The 27,247-nt window shown below is 34.8% G+C and overlaps 1 long non-coding RNA gene across 1 annotated transcript in view; it reads right to left on the reverse strand.

Annotated features, from left to right (window-relative positions):
- LOC138702686 (uncharacterized) overlaps positions 1–27,247 on the reverse strand; it is a 174,608-nt gene that overhangs the window by 11,559 nt on the left and 135,802 nt on the right. The window contains exon 3 of the long non-coding RNA XR_011332856.1: positions 4,824–4,878. This is a non-coding gene — a long non-coding RNA (uncharacterized lncRNA). The remainder of the gene's footprint in view (positions 1–4,823; positions 4,879–27,247) is intronic.

A 27,247-nucleotide genomic window follows, 5' to 3' on the forward strand; every position in this document is an offset into this window, starting at 1 on the left:
CTCATTGTATTCAACTTGTTATCCTTGTATTTCCCCATTCTCCTTGTATTCCCCTTGTTCTCTTTCTATTCCCTTTATGTGATCGCACATACACGTAAAGCAATTTAGCATAGTAAAGCTATACACCAATCGAATTTTAAGCTCAAGTTCTATAACGAGTACTGAGTTTAATCAGCCTCCAATCTATCACATGCCGGTAAAAGGCGGCCGTAGCGTGACGGTAACAACATAACTTCCTTTAATCGTCGACATAAGAAATTCACGGGAGCTCTACCTTCCTGCCACTCGTGGACCCCAGTGGCGTGCACCCATACAACTTAATTTTTTTTAAAAGCATCGTGAATGAGAAGATTCGCAACAAATGTCCTGTTATGTTTCTTTTACTGTCAAACTCCGATCTGCTGGTAATCAGAAGGTCAATGGATTCCGCATGACACGCGCCCCACCTCGAAATGGAATCCTCCACTTGACGCCCAGATCTGTAATTATGGAGTACACGGCATGGTGTCAACAGTAAATTACCGCCTGCACGACATTGTCTGAGGGAGAGTCCACGAGTTAATTAGCCGGCTGGCTTTTTAATTAACACGCAATTACTTTACAATATCTAAGGAAAATTCCTCTTAGCAACTCATAAATCTTTGTATACGTGAAGAGAAAAAATAATAATGTTATTATATGAAATTGTATAGTCGGAAATTAAGGCCCAGTTTTCATACTCTGCAAAAGGCACGATCGTGTGTTCGGCTCTCGTCTAGGATATTAGCACAGTCTACTATATACAGTCACGAAGCTTGAGTTTTGAGGGTGCTAGAAACAATAGACTGTGACGGTACTATTTTGCATTGCCTGTAATGAGGCGATATTAGCGATCCTAGTGGTGAGCAACTACCTAATGTTTGCATATTTACTACATATTGAGCTTCGCGACTGTATATACTAGACTGTGATATTAGTGTCTAAATAATGTCAACTAATAGCCTGCGTTTAGGCCTACTTAGCTAGAGGCTTCAGGTCGTGCTGAGGCCACGTTATGGGAGTCCTGAAATTTATCAACTAGCGTATGAAGTTCAATTTGTCTGGAGGGGCCAAAGGTTAAATTTCGATAACGATAAAATGCATAAGAAATGAAGAAATATAAGAAAAGATAGATAGATAAAGTACTAGATTAGGTAGGTAAATATATTGGGTAGGTAGATAGAATTGGTAGTTAGATAGGTAGAGTTACATAGACAGGTCAGATAGATAGGTATATTAAGTTGGTAGATAGATAGGTGGAAAAGGTAGGTAATTAGGTAGAAACGTAGGCATGAAGATAGGTATGTATACAGTAGGTGGGTAAGCAGGCAGGTATTATATATTAAATAGGTAAGTAGATGGATTCGGTAGGTAAATAGGCAGATTAGGTAGATAAGTAGATAGACTGGGTGGTAGACAGGTACAGTAGAGGAGGCAAGCCCTGTTCTGTGGCCTTATGTGCCGTGGCTATATCACCAATGCAGGGGGAAGATAGGTTTTATTCAGAGATGAACTTCCGTGTGCGTAAATTAGTATAATATTAACAATCATGAAATTAACTCTCTTTCAGATAGTTCATTTTTTCCCCTACGGACAACTCACATGTCAGGTCTCGCCTTCTGACTTATAGGTAGACAGGTAGATAGGTAAACAGACAGACAGATAAGCTTATACATACATAGGCCTATATTTATTTATTTATTTATTTATTTATTTATTTTGCTAATAATTGTAACATAAGATATAATATAAACAGAAAAACTTTAGCTCGCTCCTGAAAGAGTAGAACTCGTGCTCAGGGGCGTAATCCTGAATTGAAATTAAGAAGTATATAATACAATTTGTCTTATGTCTACTAGGCAATAACAATATATAAATTTAAATTTAGATTTTTCAATTTTTATAAATTCCATATCTAACTTTTTACATTTAATACTAGAACTATTAGAATTGACAATATTAGGATATTTAAATATAAATTTGTTATATATTCTTGGGCCTAAATTACTACCATGTTTAAATACTGTAGCAGTGTTGCATTCTGGTTCGAACAATCTTAAAGAATTCATACATACATACATACATACATACATACATACATACATACATACATACATGCATACATACATGCATACATACATGCATGCATGCATACATACATACATACATACATACATATATACCACATATGAAACGCAGGAATGTTTGGGTTTTAAACTGCATATAATGAGAAAGAAAGAAAGAAAGAAAGAAAGAAAGAAAGAAAGAAAGGAAGGAAGGAAGGAAGGAAGGAAGGAATGTTTAGAAGTGGCTCAATAGATCCAACAAATGATAGATCCGCAAACTCCGGGAATGCCCACACCCTCGGGAGTTCGAAGAATGAATGTAGGCCTAATATCTAGTAATGTATTGATGACAGTAATAATAATAATAATAATAATAATAATAATAATAATAATAATAATAATTAGAGTTGGGGGAGGAAATAATAGACCAATTGTCGTGAAATTAAACAGTTATTTCATCAAAGAACACATTATGGCTAACACGAATCAACTTAAAGGATCTAAGATTTACATCGAGAATGACTTCTCGAAAGAAATAAGAGAGAAACGAAAGAAATTAGTACCATTATTAAAAGAAGCCCGCTTTAAAGGCTTTAAAGCAAGCTTAGTGAATGATAAAATAAAGATAAATGGGAATATAGTCGACCTAGAATTCTTCAAAGATAAAAATATCGAGGATGTATTGAGCAGCTGCAAAAATAATAGAAATACGAAAATGGCGACAGATAGAAATAGATCATCCTCTCCACATAACGCAAACAGAAGAAGAAGTGGGTCATGAAGTAGAAAATCTAGAAGCGTAGAGAGAACCGAGCAGATAAGTAATGCTACTGATAGGCTGCAGCAATCTGAAATAACAAATTGGAGAATGGATGGGCTTACAGGAGCGAAGGAGTTAATAAGCTACTTAGATAAAACTGAGAACGATGTTAACAGAAATCCCGACAGACGAAACAAGAGTGGAGAAGGAAAACCTAGTTTGGAAGAAGTTACAGGAGCTAGAGAGGATGCTGTTAGGGGAAGTGTACCACAGGCTACCAGGGAGGGTAGTCCGAGGAGCTCGAGTGGATGTATAGCAAGAAGGAGCGGTTTTGGAGCAACTAATGAGGTCAGCGCAAGTGAAGATCTGGTGACACAGTCTGGTGGAAGTTCGTGGTGCTTGAGAGGAAGTGAAACGTCTACTGTAAGGAGAAGCGTTGCTGGATCAAACGATGAGGTCGATGCAGTTGACGAACATTTGCTCAGAGGTAAAATGACACATAGGAACTTTAATAGAAATAGATATGAACAATCTAATTCGAATAAGGATATAGTTAATGAAAGAATTTACTCGCTAAGAGATAGGCAGCAACAACGAATAAACTTTCCTGCTATTAGAAAAATTAATAATTAATTAAGTAAGAATGGTAGACATATTTAAAAAAAATAAGATTTATTAGTGTCGAAGTTTTAATAAATAAAATTGAAAATAATACTTTTATGAATTTATTAAGTAATAACGGTGTAAATTATTATAGATGATAAAAGTGATAAAAAGATTAAGACGTTATAAATTGGTAAGTATTAGTCTTTAATTTGACAGGATGGTACTAAGTTATAAATGTATTAGAAACATAATAGCAATGAATGTAAATGAGTGCATGCGATTGAATTGATTAAAGTGGAATTTATGTTATCATGTAATTAGTTTGACAAATAATGTGTTTAAACAAGTAAGCTGACAGCTGTAATAAGGTTACGTCGAGGATTTTGCTGACAAGCGTAAGCACTGCCCTACATATTCACATAGAATGTACTGATTCAGCTATTCTGTTTGTTCACATATTGTCTGCATCTGCTAACCTCTATGCGATATTTATTACATGAAATAGTTAAGTATTGTGTAAACGAGGAACTGAAATTTAAATATAAATATGACTGTGGTAAAAGATAATTAGATGAATATAGCAGCAAGGACGATTTATATACACTTGTTTATTATAGAAAAAAAAAAGAGAATTTCTATCTTAGCATGTAAACAAGTTTTGAATGTGTAAAAAATAAATGCGATAGGGTGAAAACTTGCACTAAAACCAGAAGTAAGTGTAAGTTAAACCAACATAAGTTGAATAATTATATGATAGAAAATTTGTTATTAAATTGTGTAAATATTGTGTATTATCATTATTTGTGAATGTATCAGTTTTAAGATTAAGTTTATGTACTTTTGAACTATTAATAAATAATATCAATATCAATATCAATAATAATAATAATAATAATAATAATAATAATAATAATAATAATAATAATAATAATATATTAAATATGCTACTTGTAGCTTCATTTGAAATATGATCACAAATATACTATTATTACTACTACAATGTTATCGACGTACAGGAGGGAAGCAAGCTCTTATTTGCGTTAAAAACAAGACTGGTTAATTCCTCGTTTGCAACCAAATTATAAACATTACAAAGGATGGCAGAGCAACACAAAGGCTTCGCTGTGTCGTACTACGTAACCGCACAAATAGAATATTATGTACCAGAATATTTCCACCTGCACACTTGTGTAACGCGAGGAGGCGGGGGCGAACGGCGGGTGGCTCCAGGAATTACGTCGTTACGCAAATGCTCCGTAACAGCTTTACATCATGTTCGCGAACAATGGGGTCAGGTTGCATTGTACCGTGCTGCAATCCTGCGTCTGCACCGCACGGTATTGTGACCTGTTATAGGACAGAGATTCACTTACCTCAATCTGCTGGCGCGGCGGTCCAAAGTCGGAGAAAGACCATTGCTTCGAGTCCCTGCAAGGCACAGAAATAGAAAGATTAATATAATATAATATAATATAATACGTATGATCCTCTGATTGAGGTTATGTCTGATATGTGCATCTATTATCAGGCAGTAGGTACATCTCACTTGACGATATGTGTCAGAGGACGAACAATTGTTTGTATGCATCTGAAGTCTGACTAGTGTAATATCCTAGATCATATATACTAACAGATAGCTCTTTTATATAGGCTTTAGGGTTTGCAGTCGAGGCCGGCTTGATGTAGTTCAATAATCGTCAACAGATGGCACAATGACCAACACCATCACGAGACACGAACTCTAAATCGATTATTTCTTGCTTACGAGATAATCTCGGTATGTACTGTCGACAACTGATGACCATGGATAAATATTATTGGCCTATATGACCTTGGCAACTTGGCAAGTTCGGAACATAGACAAGTTCGGAACGAGACAGCTATTTATAGTTGTCACGTGGGCGAAGCGACGAGATAAGATAAAGCACGCCTTTGTATTGAATATAATTCAGAAACTCTGCCAGGCAAAGCAATATGTAGACCATGTTGTAATGGTACCGTATCGGGCGGCAATAATATGATTCGTTATCTCTTCTGTTTTTATATATTTGTCGTGAATATTATTTATATTATCAACTGAGTGTATAACATAATTTATCCGTTAATTGATATTTTATTAATGATAAATCCAAAGAACAATGGAAAATAAGGGACTGAAAAATAAATGAAATAAGAGAATTTGACGTTCATGATTATAATGTTGTCGGAGTTTTATTATACTTTACTTAGAATTATTTTAACTTGCGCCACAAAAGCGTATGAAAATTAATGTTAACATAACCTATTTAGTTATGATAGTAGTATATTGGAAAATTTGTGCATATAGCCTGATTACAATATATAAATAATACTATCCTAACCTAAGCAATAGTAGTCTTGTTTATTTCATACATGTTCGTATAATTATACAAACACAAGAATAATCTAGTTTGCAGCCTGTGATGTCTCGTTTACAGTATTATATAATATACATATTACGATATTTACTAGGTACTTTAACAATATATAGTTAATAATATTATAAAGTATACAGGCCTAATCCATTACCAAGAAATACCCCTTCCCTCACATTTTCAATACTGTTTACCTCAAAAGGCCTTCACACCTTATTAGACACTGGATTAAAATAGTCATGTTCATGTAGGCCTACAACATTACATTTTTTTGTCACTACTCCTGATCCCATTCTAACAGTTTCAGGTTTTGTAATTTGTAACAATACTATCAATACTGATGGGTCATTCCATAGAGACACACATAACATTTTCGAAGTAACTATGATCGTCACAGGATATTTAATTAAATACTTAAGAGTTTATGAAAGAGACATCACTGTCTTTTAACGTAAGCATTCCAAAATATAAACAGAAAATCTTAATGAAAAGGAATAATTAATAATGTAAAAAATATGAAATATTATATGGTGTGACATATGAACATTTTCTTGCCACTTAATTTATTACCAAAATGGAAAATGTTCATATTATTGTGCCAAATGACATAAATAGTTGTTTTCCAAAGAATTAAGACACTTGTGTAGTACATGTAACTGCTGACGTACTTTAATAAAAAATAACAGTGCCATTAACAAATAAAATATTACGAATTATATTGTGACACACGAACATTTCTGCCAAGTTGATTACTATTTTTTTCAGATGCATATCGAGATTTATACACAGTGCCTACAGTTCTTACTATACAAAGCAACACTTGATTACACTAAAATACACGCAAATCAAGATTTCAGGTATAACTCCCTGTAAAGTTGATTTGAATAATTTCGAGGGAAAAATTGTTCCGGAGCCGGGTATCGAACCCGGGGCCTTTGGTTTAACGTACCCGGCTCCGGAACAATTTTTCCCTCGAAATTATACTAAAATACACATTCAGATTTAAAATGTCCTTGGTTATTTACAACCATATGTGGTGATATATCCTGTGTAATATCATGTGATGAATACACCAATATAGGCTATCTACTTTTCCTCCCATTTGTAGTACTTTCCTTTCTTGAACATCACGGAAACTTTAAATTCGCCACCACAAGCTTTTGTAACTTCCTCTGCTTATCTGACGTCCTTTTTAAATTGATTATGTAACGATGTTGTATCAACTACTAGGTTATTTAGCCTCGATGAGATTGGTGATAGTGAAATGATATTTGGCGAGATGAGGTTGAGGATTCGCCATAGATTACATGACATTCGCCTTACAATTGGGGAAAACCTCGGAAAAAACCTCAACCAGGTAACTTGTCCCAATCAGGATTTGAACCCGGGCCCACTCATTTCACGGTCAGATGTGCCTACCATTACTCCACAGCAGTGGACCGAACATGGGTTATGTACAGTTACCCTTAAAAGGAATGAGACGACTCTTGGTCGTCGGAAGTTAAAGTTCTACAGCGCGGTTCACTCGATATCGACGTAACAATAAATACCATGACATATACAACAAGAATTGTTACAAGGACCACAACAAGGACAAGGACCAGAATAAGAATCACGAAGAAGATAGCGATTTAAGGCCACGATTTCACAACATAGCTCGAGTCACAAAATATCATTGCTTCTCTGTACCGAATGGCAATCGCCTGCTATGGGATCTACATTCTGGACTGCTGCTGTCACTGTCTTGTCTCGGTAGCTCATATAGTAGCGTGTCGGTTCTACTATATAACCGAAACGTCTCGTGTTCGATCCCGGGTAAAACTTTTTTTTATTGAGGTGTAATTAATTTCTTCACAGTTCCTCGACTGTCTAATTTGTCGAAAAATATGGAATAATTTATGCCCAAATTCTGGGTCTTACAAGTGGGCTGAACCTCGTCAAAAAAAATCTTACTTGGAAGTTAAAAGTATTCTTCCTGAAACAATAATCATAAGAAACAAAACGAGACCTGTTAACTTAAAATCTTGTCCACATGCCATCAGCTTCTATTACAGCTCTAAGTCAATCCGGCATGGATGTCACAAGATTGTGCAATAGGTTCTGATCCTCGGCGAGATCTTCCCAAGTGTCAATAACTTGATTCCACAATTCGTCTCGATTTCGAGGGCGTCGGTGGGCATAGGTGGCTACTCTGTAGTGACATAAACATAGATTATCTCTCGGAACTTTTCCGTAAAAGTAAATTAAATTCACTCCTTGAAACTGACAACCTTAGTTGTAGCGTAATTTTCCTACCAGCATACAAGCTGAAGTAGCACAGCCATTGATAAAAGTTTTGTAAATAGAATTAGACTGAATTTCTATTCGACAGAATCTATAATCAATGGCTTTTCTGAACATGATAAACAAATCCTAAGTGTTTCCAATGTCACTGAGCAATTTCAAGTATCTAGTGATTATTTACATTTATGTCTACAATATGAATCTTGGAAAAACGTATATGATACTGGTACTACTGGTATTAAGGGTAAATGTATTGTATCTTTCACTTAATTTCAGAATCACTTCAGTGGATGTTCTCCACTGAATGTTGTGAAAAAATTCAAAAGTAAAAAAATGTAGATAATGCAGGGACTTAAAAATCTAATGTATTAAAAAGAAGAATCTCTATGTAATGAGCTGAAATGTAATGATCCTTATGTTCTTAAATACTACAAGAAGTACAGTGTAATTTATCAAAAATAATGAAAGAGGGAAATAGAATACATTTGAATAGAAAAGTACAAAATTCAGATAATGCAATTAAAGCTATTCGGAATATTATTAAAGTTAAACTTGTAGATATTCTAAGAAAGAAAATATTTTTCCATTAAAACAAGTGATTATAAAGTAGAGGATTCCAAATCTATTGCAAATTCTTTTAACGTCTTATAGTATATGGTACAGAAATATTATTGACAACTTAAACATTAAAGATTTTGCAAAAGACACTGCAATTGGTTACTTAACAGTTGCATTTAATAATTTAGTATTAATATATGTAATTAGTCAATAATTGCAACATTGCTTTTTCATTCAATCATAACATGAATAAAATTGAATGCACATTAAATTAAACACTATTGGAAACACGTAGATAAAATAGTTAAAATCAACTGAAGGGGTGAGAGTGAAATAATCCAAAGCCACACTTTTAACAAAAAGTGTTTTGTGCGAGTGCATTTCTTACACATATGGGAAAGCTACTAATAAAATATTGTAATAATTACTCAGCAAATGACATAGCCTAAGGACTCTAAACCTTTGTAAAAGTTTTGTCTGTGTGGCTTAGGAATATTTTTAAATTTCATTTTAATTGTTAGTTTTTAATATATATGCATTTACATTGTATATGTGTGTGTATGTAAATGCATTCACTAGATTAATGTTTATAATATTATAACTTGTAATTTTGTATTGTCTGTGATCAGTTTTAATTTCAGGACTTTGTAAAACTCTATTTTAACGTTACTTAACTATTTCAACATTATTTAGACAAAAAAAAAATCGTTGACGTAGACTAAGAATCGAACTCGCTCTCTTCTACACAACAGGCAGAAGTCTTAGTGTCTGAGCTATTGAAACGACACGAAAGCTTTCCTTTCTGTGCGGAGTGTCGATCTAGTCATGAAGGTCCATTGTCGATTTTACTACACGATTTACGTATATATTTATATTTTATTTACGTAATATTATCATATTTTTTGCAGTATTTGAAGTGAATTTCGGAACGATGGTCCAAATAGCCTGCATTTAAGTAACTCAATATTCGTTATCTTGTGTATCAGTGCTCTGGTCTCCGATCATGCGCAGTGTGTTACATCTGAGACTTGGGAATATTCAATCGTCTCATCCTTTTCCAGGGAAACTGTACATTAATTCTTTTGACTTTCGGTTAGCTTTCTTAAGAATACACATAAAGAAATGTAGTGCTTTCCAAGCTATCCTTGTAATATTAGTGACTTATTTCAACCAGTTTGTTACTAAAATATATACAGTACCTAAGTGTTTACTTGTGGCACTGGTGATCCATTTAATTGGTATGTGAGACGAATTTAATTTTGTGTTTTACAGAAGGATACATATTGATTTACTTTTGCTCACATTGATTTTAATTTTATTTGTTGTAGTCCAGTTTTCAATACCGTCAAGCTAGTTTTGCAAGGTAGTGATATAAGATTTATCACTAATTTTTTCTATATATCATACAGTCATCCACGAATAACCTTGCCTGAGAAGTGGCATTTCTATTCAAATCCTACAATAATTTTCAGTAAATATTTTTCACCGAGAAGCTATTATACATTTAATTTTACTTCTGAGACAAGTGAAATATATGCCAATTTTATTAGAAAGGTGCATGTACAATTATCCAATAGCATGATGTTATCTGCAACAAAAACTAAAGGGCAAGAAAGAAAAGATGAAAACATTAATGCTGTGGTTCTTAGAGTTCCATTAGAGTTACACATTCATTATCCACTGAAAGTTGTATTTCTCTATTGAAGTGTAAAAGAGAAACTCTCATAAATTATGTCAGAAACAAAGAAAGGCCCCACCCAAATATGTGGGATAATTAATTTAAAGTTATTACCGGGACTTGAAAAATCATATGTAAAGGGTGGGAAAAAAAATACTTTTTAATCGCGCTTCTATAGTTTGACAATGCTGACTATTCAGAGTTTTGCCTGACAGGTGAGCTACCATAAATTCCTTGAAGTCCTAGTTATTACTGAAGCCAAATGTGTGTCTCTTGTCAAGAGTCCATTTTATTTATACTTGTTAAGACATCATTCATAGACTAGTTACCGCTTTCAGTTTTGATACTAAATAGAATGAAATTAATCTATTATTATTATTCGTCCTATTTATACATTTATACTGAATGATTCGGTCTACTTTCATAACACATCTCATCAACAATACTCGATAAAGAGTTGAATTAGCTTCCATGCTGCGTTGTATTTATTTTGTCATGTTCCAATAGCAGGAATATTAAATAGGAATTCCTTAAAACAGATTTATATTCACTCCTATGCCTTTATATAGAATACCAGTACATATACTGTATTTCTTAAGATTTGGTTACTTTATAAACAGTATGTTAGTGCAAGAACTCTTTTTTTCATATTTAATAATTCTGGCATGTGTCAATAAATATGCTTGAGACCTCTGTCTCTCTGAATTACGCTTTACTAACTGGAAAAATATTCCAAATTTATATTTTAAAAAAGTATTAAAATATCCTCACAATTTAGAGCATAACAATTCCCGAAATAATCATCCTACATTAAATTATTAAGATAAAAATGATTCAATCTATCGCTTGTAAAAATACCTTTATGGTCCTAATAAATTAAGAAATAATTTACATCCAACAGATTTATTTTAAAATGGCCTGCAGTTATTATTTTGAATTTTATTGTACCTTAATAAATTGAGTTAAGGTACAATACAATTTCATCAAGTTTCAAACAAAGTAATTCCATCTTTCCAACAGGGGAACAATAAATACTTAAAGTAATGCTAAACTCGAAAAACTTATTGATGCAGCTTAATTTTATATTCTATACCACTGGCACCAAAAAAAAGTGTCCTATTGTTCATAGTGATTCAAGATGAATAGTTTCTTAGTGTTTGTCCATTCCACTTTTTTTTATTGTCCTTCCCATTTCTATTTCTCTCATTTTTAGTAGGTACTTCACATGTAGTATATGTTTTACTTTAATACATATAATGACCATGAAGATATTTGGATATGTCTTACAAAATTCTTGCTGAAGACCACTGTGGTAACATTCTGCCGCATCTGTAGTTTGTACATTTTGAAATTTTCGTGCTTCAGCTCAGAATTCAGGCGGGGGAGGGGAGGTTGATGTGCCAATGTAGTTTTCCAGAATATAATAATATTCAAAACATTCTCTAATAGGAGGGGCCTCTGATATTAGCTCTGCAAAAAATCTGATACTGGTACTTCTGTTGCTGGTAAATAAGAAAGAACGAAATATAAAAATTTTTAACCACTTTCGAATTTCAGGTGCTTTGTGTCTCAGCTGCTGGTTTGACGTACGGTTTGTTTCCTTTAATTTTCCAGAGCAAAAACTGTCCTAAGCGAAATTTACACTCTGTAATTTTAACACTGGGAACATTTATTTTGGTAGCATTGTGTGATGCTATTTCATAATATAACAAGAGCTTTGAAATGATTAACTGCTAACTACTACCTGGGTGAAAGTAGCACTGAAGCAGTTCCTGTGATTTCTGAAGTGAAAACTGTTCAATTTATAAGGATTTTTTTTTGTGGAGATGCAGTTGATTGTATATGCAAGGTGTAAAAGTGCCTAAACTAACTGACCCCAATGCTGTCATGAAGGCCACACGAGGCCATATATCGTATGGAACCTACAATTTTTTTTAATTAATCGTATGGAACCTACAATTTTTTTTTAATTAATCATATGGGGAAATGAAAATTTTGTCTGTAAGGAGCCATACGGCATATGGGTGCCTAAGTTTTGTACATGGAGATCTATACAGATCTTAGATCATCTCTTGCTGTTCCTACTGTACCTACCGGTATTTTGTTTGATGTTCATAAACAAAAAATTATCCACCTTTTCAGCACTGGAATCCAGAATTATATAAAATAATGGTTGAAAAACGAGAAGTGCTGCAAATATACACTCCAGGATTCATCGAGACAAGTGTGCATCAATGGTGGTGCTACATGGTGTATTCTTTAAATCAAACTTGTACAATTAAATTGTAAAGCAAAACAATTTTACTTCTTCTTTAATATTAAAAAAAAAATAATTAAATGACAATTGGAGAGATAGAGAGAGGAGAGTAAAATATATTTCAAGGGAGAAAACAAGGGGTGGGATGCATGGCCAAGAAAAAAATTACCATGACAGCACTGACCAAACCTAACCTGTTACAGACTCATGTATGCAAGGTGAAGAAGCTGAGTATGAAGGAAACTACCTCAGCGCTAATCAAGATTTTCTGGTATAACTCCCTGCAAAGTTGATTTGAATAATTTATAGGGAAAAATTGTTCCGGGGCCGGGCATCGAACTCGGGACCTTTGGTTTAACGTAGCAACGCTCTACCAACTGAGCTACCCGGGAACTCTACCCGGCACCGATATATTTCAAGGGAGAAAACAAGGGGTGGGGTGCATGGCATAGTGCAGCGCTAGTTTAACTCTTATAGATGAACTATATATATATATATATATATATGTATAAAGAACTTCAAGTGTCAATATTGTCTCAAAGGTTTCTATGTAACAAACTTCATTTAGAAATGTCCATCTGCGATTATGTTAACTGCAGAAGAAGGAAGAAATATTGTCGTAATATGAAGTTACTCAAATTTTCAATTAAGGACAAGGAAAGGCTACAAAAATTATTTTTGATTTCACCCTTATAAATTGAACGATTTTCACTTCAGAAATCACCGTAACTACCTCAGCACTAGTTTATGTAATTTAAGGACCAGTATAAATTAAATTTGATTAAAGTGAGAAAGAAATTCGTAAGGGAGGCGATCAGGAGGGATTGAGGTTGTCTACTAATTCGTTACAAACAACTATTATAGACTATTTCATTTGACTAACGATGATTTGTAGAGAGCAAAATACCTACAGTAGGGTAAAGAATCTAAATCAGTACGTTTATGAGAACGGATATAAAAGTGCCAGGAAAATAACAGAATTACCGTATATTGCAATTAACTCTGCATTGGCAGAGAAACCGCATAGGGTATCGTAAATCTGCTGAAAATTAGAAAATTGTGTAAAAAAATGCATTCAGAGCGAATTTTCCAGCCTGATATCATTTCGCCCACGTTATGGACATAATTCAATACCGTAAGACTGATATGAAACGAATACTAGAACAATTTGTTAACCAAAGACGATGTTCAGTAGTTATTTAACAACATACAGAGCAAATAAAAAAACAAACGCATATTCTAGCAAAAAAGTTCAGATGAAAAGAAAATGATTTGTACGACCGCTTACTCGTAAAAAGAACACTGCCAGCTGTGTAGCCTACATGAAGCAATATATCAGGCCTACGTTATGAACACGTTGAATTTAATGTGGACGAGAAACGTACAGTTATTATTTATCTGCTTCCATATCGCATCATATAATACACCTGTAAAATGAAAACATGTAGGCCTAGCAAAGAGGAAACATGTTTGGGGGGGGGGGAGTTGTAATTCTTCCCCTATCGGATAAATTTCAGAAGACGAATACCTGCTTTTCCTTCATATTAAAAAATTGTAATCCTGTGCACACAAAATAAATTAGTGCCTTTTCGTGAGCATCATGATGTACATTCAACAAACGCAGACAAATCTGCTCTTTTTAGTATTTTGTGTTAATTGTTGCTAGTGAGGTATTGTATACTGAAAATTAAAAACAATTAGATATCGTACACCAAATGATGACAGATTATATATTGAACGCAAACAACATTATATCAGCCATGTACCAAAATGTCATCTATGTGTGTTGATAAATTTGGGTAAAACAAGCTTCTGTATGCTACAATTTAGCGACACATCAAAGTAACATAACCTCACATTACAATGAGAAAGATATTTGGAGGTGGCATGACGTAAAAAAGTCATCCCACAGTCGTATTACTCTATGTACTTTTCAGGTACTCTGCCATCTAGTGTTGGTTATTGCAAGCTCATTTCTCGACACTAGCGACGCATAGCGTCCGTTATTTTCCAGTTGCGTCTAAATTTAATATAAGCTTGGTCAATCTGTTTTATATATGATCTAGGGTAATATGTAGCTAGTCGGCGATGTAGGCAATGGAGGGGGAAAGAAACTGGCCATCCTACGCCATTAGCTCCTGGCCTAGTTGCCTCATAAGTCGTGCCTTCTTGATACCACTTGTGAGGTTTAGACCTGTCTTTGGACAGTTGACTAAACAACGATATGATATGATATATGATATGATATGATATGATATGATATGATATGATATGATATGATATGATATGATATGATATTATATGATATGATATGATATGATATGATATGATATGATATGATATGATATATATGATATGATATGATATGATATGATATATGGTATGATGTGATGTGATATAATATAATATAATATAATATAATATAATATATTATTACTATTATTATTATTATTATTATTATTATAACTATTTCTTACCAATGTTTATTATTGTCACACTAACATTACTTATCCAACTTTCATTATTTACTTTCATGTTGTTTTATGGTCTAGATATTAATGTAATAACTATGTACGCAATTGTATTCAATTAGAATTAGAGTCTGGCTGGGCGGAAGAGAAGGCCTACTGGCCTTAGCTCTGCCAGATTAAATAAATAATAATAATAATAATAATTATTATTATTATTATTATTATTATTATTATTATTATTATTATTATATAACATAATCCTCTGATTGAGGTTCTGGCTGATATGTATATCTATTATCAGACAGTACATCTCACTTGAAGATATGTGTCAGAGGAAGAACAATAATTTGTTTGTATACATCTGAAATCTGACTAGTGTAATATGTAGCTAATCGGCGATGTATGCAATGGAGAGGGAAAGGAACTGATCACCCTACCCCATTATCTCCTGGCCTAGTTGCCTCATGAGTGATGCCTTCTTGGAGTCACTTGCGAGGTTAAGACCTGTCTTCGGACAGTTCACTAAACAACAATATGATATGATATGATGTGATGTGATGTGATATGATATGATATGATATGATATGATATGATATGATATGATATGATATGATATGATATGATATGATATGATGTGATGTGATGTGATATATGATATGATATGATGTGATGTGATGATATCATATGATATGATGTGATGTGATGTGATATCATATGATATGATATAATATAATATAATATAATATAATATAATATAATATAATATAATATAATCCTCTGATTGAGGTTCTGGCTGATATGTACATCTATTATCAGGCAGTACAACTCACTTGACGATATGTGTCAGAGGAAGAACAATTATTGTTTGTATGCATCTGAATCTGACTAGTGTAATATGTAGCTAGTCGGCGATGTATGCAATGGAGAGGGAAAGGAACTGACCACCCTACCCCATTATCTCCTGGCCTAGTTGCCTCATGAGTGATGCCTTCTTGTTATCACTTGCGAGATTCTGACCTGTCTTCGGACAGTTGACTAAACAACAAAATAATATAATGTATCTGAAGTCTGATTAGTGTAATATGTAACTAGGCAGCGATGTATGCAATGGAGGGGGAAAGAAACTGGCCACCCTACCCCATTATCTCCTGGCTTAGTTACCTCATAAGTGATGTCTTGTGAGGTCCAGACGAAGTGAAGAGAAACGATTAGAAGCATTTGAAATGTGGATATGGAGAAGAACGGACCGTGTGAAATGGACAGACAGAATAAGAAACGAAGCTGTGTTGGAAAAAGTGGGTGAAGAATAAATAATGCTGAAACTGATCAGGAAGAGAGAAAGAAATTGGCTGGGTCACTGGCTGAGAAGGAACTGCCTATTGAAGGATGCACTGGAACGGGAAAAAGTTCGGGGCAGAAGAAGATATGAGATTACAGACGATCTTAAGATATACGGATCGTATGCGGAGACTAAGAGGAAGGCGGAAAAAGGGGAAGATTGGAGAATACTGGTTTAATAATTTATTGACACAATTCCTTGACATTGTGCAGAGACATCTAAATCTACACGTGTCTTGTAAATTAAGTTAGAGATGTGTGAAAACTGGGGCAAAGTACTTAACTGAATCACTCGTAGCAGTTACATAAAATCTAAGCCATATAGCAACAAAATGGCTACTGGCCTACGTCACTTCGATTTACACAACACTCTAATGACGCATCTGTGTCGCACATTGTTCATCATCTGTTATTAGTAAAAATAAGAAGTTTCCTTATCCAAACACGTATCTTTGTGTCTGGCGTCATCCGCATTTCGGCATTTAATGTTTGAGGGCTTTAGTGAGAAAATGACCTTCATGTACGTAATTCCTACTGCGTTTTGTGACACCAATACAACAATAACATGTTTTTCTTTATTCTGTGATTATGCGAAGTGTCAAGAGAAAGTTCAGTTATGCTGTAAAAGATAGATTTAGAAATGTTCACGAAGTAAACGTCTTTGTCATCGACAATATCAAACGAATGATTCTCTGCATACAGTCTGTCTGTTTGTTGATATACAATAATGGTTCCTAGAATAGTTGAAGAATTACGTTCATTGTCTACGAAACAATACATGGTGAAATATATCTTTTACTGAAACATTAATTGATATTTGTTTAAAAACAGTCAAAATGGCGACTTATTCAAAATTGAAGAAAACGAAACTTTTTTTATAATTTTTACTTTCTAATTTATTAACAGTCCCGCGCCGTGGCGTCGCGGTCTAAGGCATCCCGCCTAGGACTCGCGTTACGGAATGCGCGTTGGTTCGAGTCCTCATGGGGGAAGAAATTTTCTCATGAAATTTCGGCCAGTGTATGGGACCGGTGCCCACCCAGCATCGTGATGCACTTGGGGAGCTACGATAGGTAGCGAAATCCGGTTGCGAATACCAGCTATAACGGCTGGGGGGATCATCGTACAAACCCCACGATACCTCCATTCCGGTTGGGTGATCGTCCACCTCTGCTTCGGCATGTGGGCGTGAGGCCAGCAGCCGGCTGGTCGGTCTAGGCCCTTCACGGGCTGTAGCGCCACGGATTATTATTAATTTATTAACATGTTTACAATACATACGCCTCTTCCTGTAATTATCCAGAGTTTATGGAATTTTAATTTTTGTTTTCTTTAAATCATGTCTCTATCTTTCCAATCAATACCTTCCGATCATCTCCCTCGAATAATTTTATATCAATAAATCATATACCCGAAAATTTACTTGTACTGTTTTAAATTTCGAAGCCTCAATTTTTTCTTCTGAATGGAAGTTCTGAGAAATTCATCGCTGTCATTATCTAGATACCGTGTTGCAAGTGCTGCTTGCGTTATATAAGCTAAATTCTGGTCTTCAATGTATTGTATTAATACTGACTTTCGTGACGTGAATGGCAATGATCAAAGTCGCCGTTACGCCATTTTAAAACAAAAGATAAACGAAACTCGATAGGATTTGCGTGGGGAACGTTTCACGATTCACACGTAGAGGTCTGCACAAGCATCTGAATAGATAGCATTTGTATACGTACTGTTGCACGATAGACTTCGTCAATCAGCTATTACGAAAGCACAAATTTTTCCGTCGTGTTACTCAAAATACTTTTAATTTTATTTTTCAATGATTGCACATTATGGCATGTTAGGCTCATTTACAACTGGCGATAGTACAATGACATATTATGATGATTAGCAGATTCTTAGACAAGATTGCAAAATCGTGAACAATAATTAAGAAAATTAAGTAACAATGAACAAAGATTATTATTCGAAATAAAGTCCAATCATCTGTTATTAGTAGACTTCGAAGTTGAGGCACATTTACTCTGAAGTTAAGTGCACAGAATAATAGTGTTTACAAAGCTGCTGGCAAGGTAGTCCTTTCCCTTCATACACACATTATGTCAGTTAGATGGTGCTTTTGCAATACAGACCCAGCAAGGAAAAAGAATTAAACGTTCACCTGAAGGACAAACGTAAATATTATATAGGTCAGAATACATTGCATTATGGTCTATCGGGCTTAGAAATGTAATATCTCTCTTAGGTCTATAAACAGTCATGCAGAGAAATACTAATTTTACAAAAGTACTTGATAACATTTTTTATAATAATAATAATAATAATAATAATAATAATAATAATAATAATAATAAAATAACAGTGACGAAAATAATACAAAAATGTAATACCAATTAAATAATAATAGTAGTAGTAGTAATAATAATAATAATAATAATAATAATAATTATTATTATTATTATTATTATAAAAGAAATGTGTAGGGCCATCACGACCGATGTAAGCTGGTGGAATAAATATCATCATATCATACAAAAATAATAATAATAATAATAATAATAATAATAATAATAATAATAGAAAAACAGTGATAAAAATAATACAAAAATAGTAATACCAATTAAGTAATAATAACAATAAGATTGATAAAATAATAGTACATTATGCAACGAGCCTATAATGGTAGTAATTAAGACGCGAGTATGTTTATGAAACGAGCGCAAGCGACCAAATTTCTAACATGAAATTATTCATAAGTATTCATGTTATTCTTATCTGACTGACCTTGTGCAATCTCGTAAATTGTGAGATGTGCGCAGACGCGAAAGTATTGATTTTTCCGAGGAACAAATGTCATTGACCTTGATATAATCTAGAGAGTAAAATGAACATTAATCTTGATATAACACTGAAATTGATTTAGACATTGAAAAACGAGATGACAAATTGAATTTATTTGAATATTACTTACAATTAACGCTAGTTATTATAGTAACAGAACATAACCTTCTGCGACAGTATTGGATTTCCAGCCTCCGTGACGTTTCGCTAGTTGTCTTTCGATTGCATATCCGAGAATAATCGATACTTGGGGTTTCATAATGCTAAAATGGCGTGTTCTGATTGGTTGAAGATCTGAACTTCAATGAATAGGTGTACTTTAATAAGGTCCATTAAAGGGCTGCTACCAGGTGTATAATTACTACATTTCGGCATGGTCGAGCATAAACATAAAAACATCTTAGCGACAGTTAACACAATTTATATAAGCACATAGTGAAGTGCTTTGTGTGGAGTGTAGCATTTATGGGGAAGAAACATGGACATTACGACAAAGTGAAAAGAAGCGACTAGATGCATTTGAAATATGGATATGGAGAAGGATGGAGCGTGTGAAATGGACAGACAGAATAAGAAACGAAGCTGTGTTGGAAAGAGTGGGTGAAGAAAGAATGATGCTGAAACTGATCAGAAAGAGGAAAACGAATTGGCTGGGTCACTGGCTGAGAAGAAACTGCCTACTGAAGGATGCACTGGAAGGAATGGTGAACGAGAGAAGAGTTCGGGGCAGAAGAAGATATCAGATGATAGACGACATTAAGATATGTGGATCATATGCGGAGACTAAGAGGAAGGCAGAAAATAGGAAAGATTGGAGAATACTGGGTTTGCAGTGAAAAACCTGCCCTTAGGCAGAACACTATAAATGAATTAATAGTGACTAGAAAAAAAGAACTCGAAGTCCAATAAGAAGTTCGTTGTGTCACAGACGACAGCAACCGCCGTATTTATATTATGTTATCCATTATCGGAGGGAGGGGGTGAATGAAGTCGAAAATATACATCAGAACATCCTTTTCAAATCTTCTAACATACAACTAGAGGAGTTTCTTAAATTCTCGAAAATACATGTCATTATATTTTAATATTTCTTTACTCTACTACTATACTACAGTCCGCATTTCACGAGAAGATCCGAGCGAGGAATGCGAGTTTTCCCTCCACTATTATAGCCTAACCTCGACATGGAACCGGCCTTGTTTGTCCCAGCCGGCCAATGACACCACTTCCATCCACCTACTCCTTTAAGAACGCTGAGTTACTAGCTTACTCTCTCCTCTTACCCCGCAAGGACCATGCTCCCATCGATCGCAGGGATCCTCTCGTGAAATTTAGACAATACTGCTATACAGAGTGTGCTAAAATTTACGCACCATATGTTAAATAGTAGCCTAAGTAGTTGACATTTGCTTTTGGTTCCAGAACAAGCAAAACAATGTTAACTAAAGATGAACGAATCAAAATCATAGTTATGAACTATTTCTTCACCATATAATTACGAACTCCCAACGCAGTAACAGGGATGTGGCAGAAGAGTTCAACCGCAAACACCCTTAGCGAATACCAATTTCGTATAGCCTACCACCTTTGGACGACTTCTCGCTAAGTTTACGAAGAAGCATCTGTGTCACTTCCCTGTTACTGTCTGGCGGATCATGAGACTAACATCAATGTATTCGTATTGGGTCACATTTTCTCACTGCCCCTGAAACGAACGAAAAGCACACGTTTAGCCTACGGTGCGTGATTTCTGCGACACTTGTAGGCCTTACTTACTTACTTACTGGCTTTTAAGGAACCCGGAGGTTCATTGCCGCCCTTACATAAGCCCGCCAGCGGTCCCTATCCTGAGCAAGATTAATCCAGTCTCTACCATCATATCCCACCTCCCTCAAATCCATTTTAATATTATCCTCCCATCTACGTCTCGGCCTCCCCAAAGATCTTTTCCCCTCTGGCCTCCCAACTAACACTCTATATGCATTTCTGGATTCGCCCATACGTGCTACATGCCCTGCCCATCTCAAACGTCTGGATTTAATGTTCCTAATTATGTCAGGTGAAGGATGCAATGCGTGCAGTTCTGCGTTGTGTAACTTTCTCCATTCTCCTGTAACTTCATCCCTCTTAGCCCCAAAAATTTTCCTAAGAACCTTATTCTCAAAAACCCTCAATCTCTGTTCCTCTCTCAAAGTGAGAGTCCAAGTTTCACAGGCATACAGAACAACCGGTAATATAACTGTTTTATAAATTCTGACTTTCAGATTTTTTGACAGCAGACTAGATGACAAAAGATTGTCAACCGAATAATAACAGGCATTTTCCATATTTATTCTGCGTTTAATTTCCTCCCGAGTGTCATTTATATTTATTACTCTTGCTCCAAGATATTTGAATTTTTCCACCTCTTCGAAGGATAAACCTCCAACTTTTATAGTTTCATTTCGTACAATATTCTGATCACGCGACATAATCATATAATTAGTCTTTTCCGGATTTACTTCCAACCCTATCTCACTTGTAGGCCTATATTTATTTATACCAATAAAATTTGGTGATAGCTATATCATTTGGCGGGTTGTTTGAACGTGCACATGTGTTATTTTTAGTTTCTGGAAACTATAATAAAAAAACGTACGTCGCAAAATCATAATCTCAATATTCCTCAGCCTTTCGCCACGATTAACAGTAAAAACAACGATAAACTATGCTTCCCTGACTAGAAAATGCAATTTCTTACTGGACACACAATGGTATACAGAAGTTTAATATTTCATAGTTGTGGAAGAAGTTTTGTATATCTCGCCCAACTATGAAATTCATACATGTAAATCTGGCAACACTGCTCAAAACTTCCCTCTCTTCCCCCCACCTGGTTCTGTGAGTGGAGCATTTAATGATCGCAGTCGAGCTGGTGCAGTTTGTGTCAGTCAAATATTCGTTGTGGCTCTTACGTCATACTCTTCTAACCATTAATAGAACGCTGCAGAGTTCTCTTACTTTTACCCAATCTGACTTCAATCTGCAGGTATGAAGTTCCTCCCACCAATAAGCGCTTTCCCTGTTGCATATAGGTTGCTGTTACCTGGTAATGGCTGATTGAATAATCTGTCTATAGTAATCTCAGACCTCGAGTGAATAAAACAAAAATGTAAATAATATATCCCTAAAATTCGCTCACAAAATGTTAATAATTGTATATTTATGAATACTTAACCTATTCAGACATTGCGAAGTCGAAACAGATGAATAACGATTACTGCAATAAAGAAATTGAATGTTATTCAGTAATGCCAATTGAGAAAAGCGAAATACAGGTTTAACAATGTTAATTAAATGCACTGCGCTTATCTCTTGTTATTATAACAGAAATACGTTAATTATCTGCTGAAATCATAAATTAATTTAAACATTTTATAGTATAATTACAAATAACCTGATTAATACGTCAATTAAATGAACAATTCTGATGAAAAAGTGTTATTTTCATTAGATACAATGGATATGGAATTAGAAGATGTAGATGTGGAAGTAGGATTTCGCACTTTATTTAGTACAATGAATGGGAACTGTTGGCGGCACTGACTAAACAAAAGAACGATCATGTGATAAATTGATAGTGATAAATCGAGCTGTAGAAATTATCGCGATGTATGACTGTAATTGGTTGGAATTCAAAATGTCATTACACTTCATTTGGCCGAAAATGGAATGACGTCATATAAACGAAATAGTCATATTAATCATATGCAACGCCACGAGTGATTTTGAATTTATCGGTAAGTTCTCGAGTCACTTCAGGAACGAGCGGATCCTATGTAGAGAAATTCAAATCGATGAGTTGTATTTGTTAGGACTATTGCACGAATAAAATGAACTAATACAGCTAATAAACTCATAAAATAAAATACTTAGACTTACAATAAATCACATTAATCTACGAACGCAGTTTGAGGGGAGGTTTCGACATGAACTCAGTAAAAGTCCCCTTGTTAGTTATGTTTACGTCTTACTTACTTACTTACTTACTTACTTATGGCTTTTAAGGAACTCAGAGGTTCATTACCGCCCTCACATAAGCCCTCCATCGGTCTTCTGAGCAAGATTAATCCAGTCTCTACAATCATATCCCACCTCCCTCACTGTAAAGATATTGTGAACAGAGTATGAACATTTCTGATCATTATTGGAAACTTAGCTTTGTGAAAGGAAAGTTTCATACATTATTGCAATTGTTCATAATAAAATTATAATTTCCTTAACTAACTAAACTTCTGTAATGACTAAAGATAGGAATTTACTCACAGAACCTACAAGGTTAGGTAAGCATAATGTTCGTTTTTGAAAAAGAGAGGGAGAGTGATGCAGGCGCATGGGTATCTGTTAGGGAAATCTGCCTTGGTATAAACAGGGTGAGGTTGTAGCTTTATGTGATTACCCAATCAACGAATCGCAGTGCAATGTAAACAAACCAATTGCCGGAGCATAACGCTGAACCCTATTCCCATTCAATTGCTGCGATACACAACACATTTCAGTTGTAACCTGGCCATACTTCAGGCTTCACGTTATTCATGACCTAACGACAGTTTAAGCACAACTAACCTAATATCCTCATGTGGTGTAAATTCCCACCTTTAGACTAATGACCAAGCCTCGGTCTAGGGTACCGAAACTCAATAAGTTACGAACGCACGGACGATTATGTTGTGTAAATGGGAGATGAAAAGTGCAATTAATCCTTGCCTTAACATGTAAACATTCAGTCACAGTAGGGCACAAAATAAATGTTGATGTTCATAGATTTGTGCATTTCTAGTACAGAAAATAATTTCCTGACATTACACGTTTCAATTTACATTATACTATACATGTTTTAACAACATAAAATAATTTTCTGAGTGTAAAAAGAATAGGAAAAATATACAGCAGATAAAATACATTTCTTTACAATTCATTGTACCGAATTAAAAGGCACATTCGTAAGTATTAAAAGAAAAGGATCTCTTATATTGATTCTAAGTAAGTTTTTTATTCAAGAAAAGCACCGAAATATATTTTCCGACCTTATTGAAAGGTATGTTGGTATGTACCAACATTAGGCTATACATAAATCTCTATGGAATATTCTTTTTGATTTTCTATGTCTGATTTTGATATTGAAGGTTTGTTCTGACTGTGCAATTTAATATACAGGGACATCATTTTATCTTTACTAACATTTTTAATATTAACCTGGCTATACCTTTAGAGAACCGGAAACACCGCTTGCTCCCCCTTCCAAGACTGGAGTTCGATGATACTGGCGTAAAACACAAATCACTCTACTAGGTATAGGAAGGAAGAAAAGTAGTTCATCCATTTACGTAAACTAGGAAATATCGCGATTTTGAGTCTGATAATTTTCATTAGGTTTTTCTTTAATCAAAGTACAGTACTGTATTAAGAATAAGTGATTTTACTCACGAAGTGAGTTATCCATGCGAACGTATTCATTATGCAGTGTATACTGTCTACAGCACATTAGCGTACAATATAGAGAAAGAAGTTAAATTGAAAAATAATCATAATATGAATATTTAAACACAATTTTGAAAATGGTGGCCGTTCATTTCGATACAGGCTTCAGTTCTTTTGTGCATATTATCGCACTATAGACTATTGCATCTAATTCCAATTGCCAGTTTCGTCCTTCGTACTAGTAACTCATGTTGAAATAATTCTGTACCTACTCTACGTACTGTGAATTCAATCTTCACTTCTGCCCGACCCGAAAATATAAAATTACTCAGACATGCTATCTACTGTCCGTCCAAGTGGTTATGCCGCAGGATTGTAGAGAGGGAGGAAATCACGTGACAGTTAATTACTTAACGAGGCCCTTTTATTTAAGTTAAATTAAACAGCTGTATAATATTACGTAACGTCCAATTCCTAAGAGAAATTAATGTTTTCAGAAAAGAGCTAAGACAGCCCAGCTATTACAGAGGGGCGAGCAGAAGCAGGTGGGGGAAATCGGGATGCGACGTAGGCAAACGGACAGTACCTGTGCGAAAATATGATTCAATATTGAAAGCTCTTTCGACACTGGAAAACGCGAACATATTTCTGGAACGTACTATACTCAGTAACTCAGTACTGCTTACTATCTGCGGTCTTGGTTCTGTGTGGAGTTGAAACTTCCATAGTAGAAGAGGTGGGAGTGAAGTACATTCAAAAACTCAGGTACAATAAAAATTGAAGTAAAAATAAAATGATGTCCCTGTACTTACAAACAGACATTTAGATAAAATACAGATAAACAAACAAATAAACAGATAAATAGGCAGATAAATAGACAGATAAACAGACAGATAAACTGACAAATAAATACAGATAAGCAGACAAATAAACAGATAGATAAATAGACAGATAAACAGGTATATAAACAGGCAGGTAAATAGATACATAATCACATAAATAGACAGATAAATAGCTAGATAAACACATAGATAAACAGACAGATAAATAGACAGATAAACATGTATATAAACAGACAAATAGACAGATAAACAGGCATATAAACAAAAAGTAGATAAACAGACAGATAAGTTGAGAGATAAACAAATAAACAAACAAACAAACAAATAAATAAACAATTCAACCAATAAACAATTAAACAAACAAGTAAATGAGCGGTTGAGAGCAGAAGTGGTATAAGTCAAAAATGGGTAATGAGCGTTAAAGTAAACATTCTGTCAAATACAGCGCAAAGTAGCAATTAATATTCAATTTATTTAAACTATTATAGTCAGTGGATAGCATGAAGGACATATTAATTGCTACTTAGCGCTGTATTTTACAGAATTTTTACTTTAAACCACATTACCAAATTTTGACTTACACCTCTTCTGCTCTGAACGGCTCAAATAAACATATTACGTTAATTTGTCAGTATAATCTAATTCAGCGATCATCAGCACAGTGCACTCTCGGGCTAGCGTCTCTTACCCGCAGGTCTCTTACAGCACCAGCATGCAACCGTGGCTGCTGGCCGGGTATGCTTTCTACCTCTCCCTTCTGCACGAGGGTGCATGTTTCGTTACACCGCTTACCTGTTACGCATTTCAGCGAGTGCTGACGACCACTGACCTAACCTATCATAGGTGCTTACTTCATTAGCACTTTAAAATTAAGAAAGTGTCTAATATTAACTGGTGCTAACTTTTCTTGGTAACCAAATAAAATTCAGAGTTTCCTATTTTGTATTAAATAATTACCCACTCTTGAAAGTATAGCAATTTCACACCTAACCTTGCATTAAGATCTCCTATAAACAGGTACGAAAATTTCGTGGGCATGCTAAAAAAAAATTCAGGATTGCATAAAACTCAATAATTATTAAGATATAATTGAATCAATCTGTGTACGAATTAAGTAAAACTCAAAAACATAAGATTGTGTATTAATACTTTTATTACTTTTCAACGACAACCGACACTGGCTACTATACTATAGACCCTATCATCATAATCTCAGGTAATACTGTATCATGCTGCCACACATAACATTGCTTCCCTTGTCACGTGTAGCGTACACATTACAACATATCATGATGTCTGTATTTCGTCTCTTTTGCAACAGGCCCGTGTGACACAAACGTGACAAGCTTGGCTACTCCATCACCGAAAGGTTTCATAACGCGCTGATACCGAATGTATTTATGTAACTGTAAAGTCCTCTATCCCATTACCCGTCTCTATGCCTCATCCATCTCGACTGGAATGCCACAGTAATAATATTAGCCAAAAGAATAATTTTACTTGAGAAGAGGTGAGACAGGTCAACATCACAGCTTTATCTAATTTGACAAACATAAGACAGGGTCAGGTCATCGGCGTAGCTCAGACGGTAGGCGCAGTTAGCTACTGATCCGAGACTGGGTTCGAATCCTGCTTGGACTAATTGCGTGTTCGGGTTTTATCCGATTCCCCCCCCC

The sequence above is a fragment of the Periplaneta americana genome, chromosome 7 (assembly GCF_040183065.1).
Source record: "Periplaneta americana isolate PAMFEO1 chromosome 7, P.americana_PAMFEO1_priV1, whole genome shotgun sequence".
NCBI lineage: Eukaryota > Metazoa > Arthropoda > Insecta > Blattodea > Blattidae > Periplaneta > Periplaneta americana.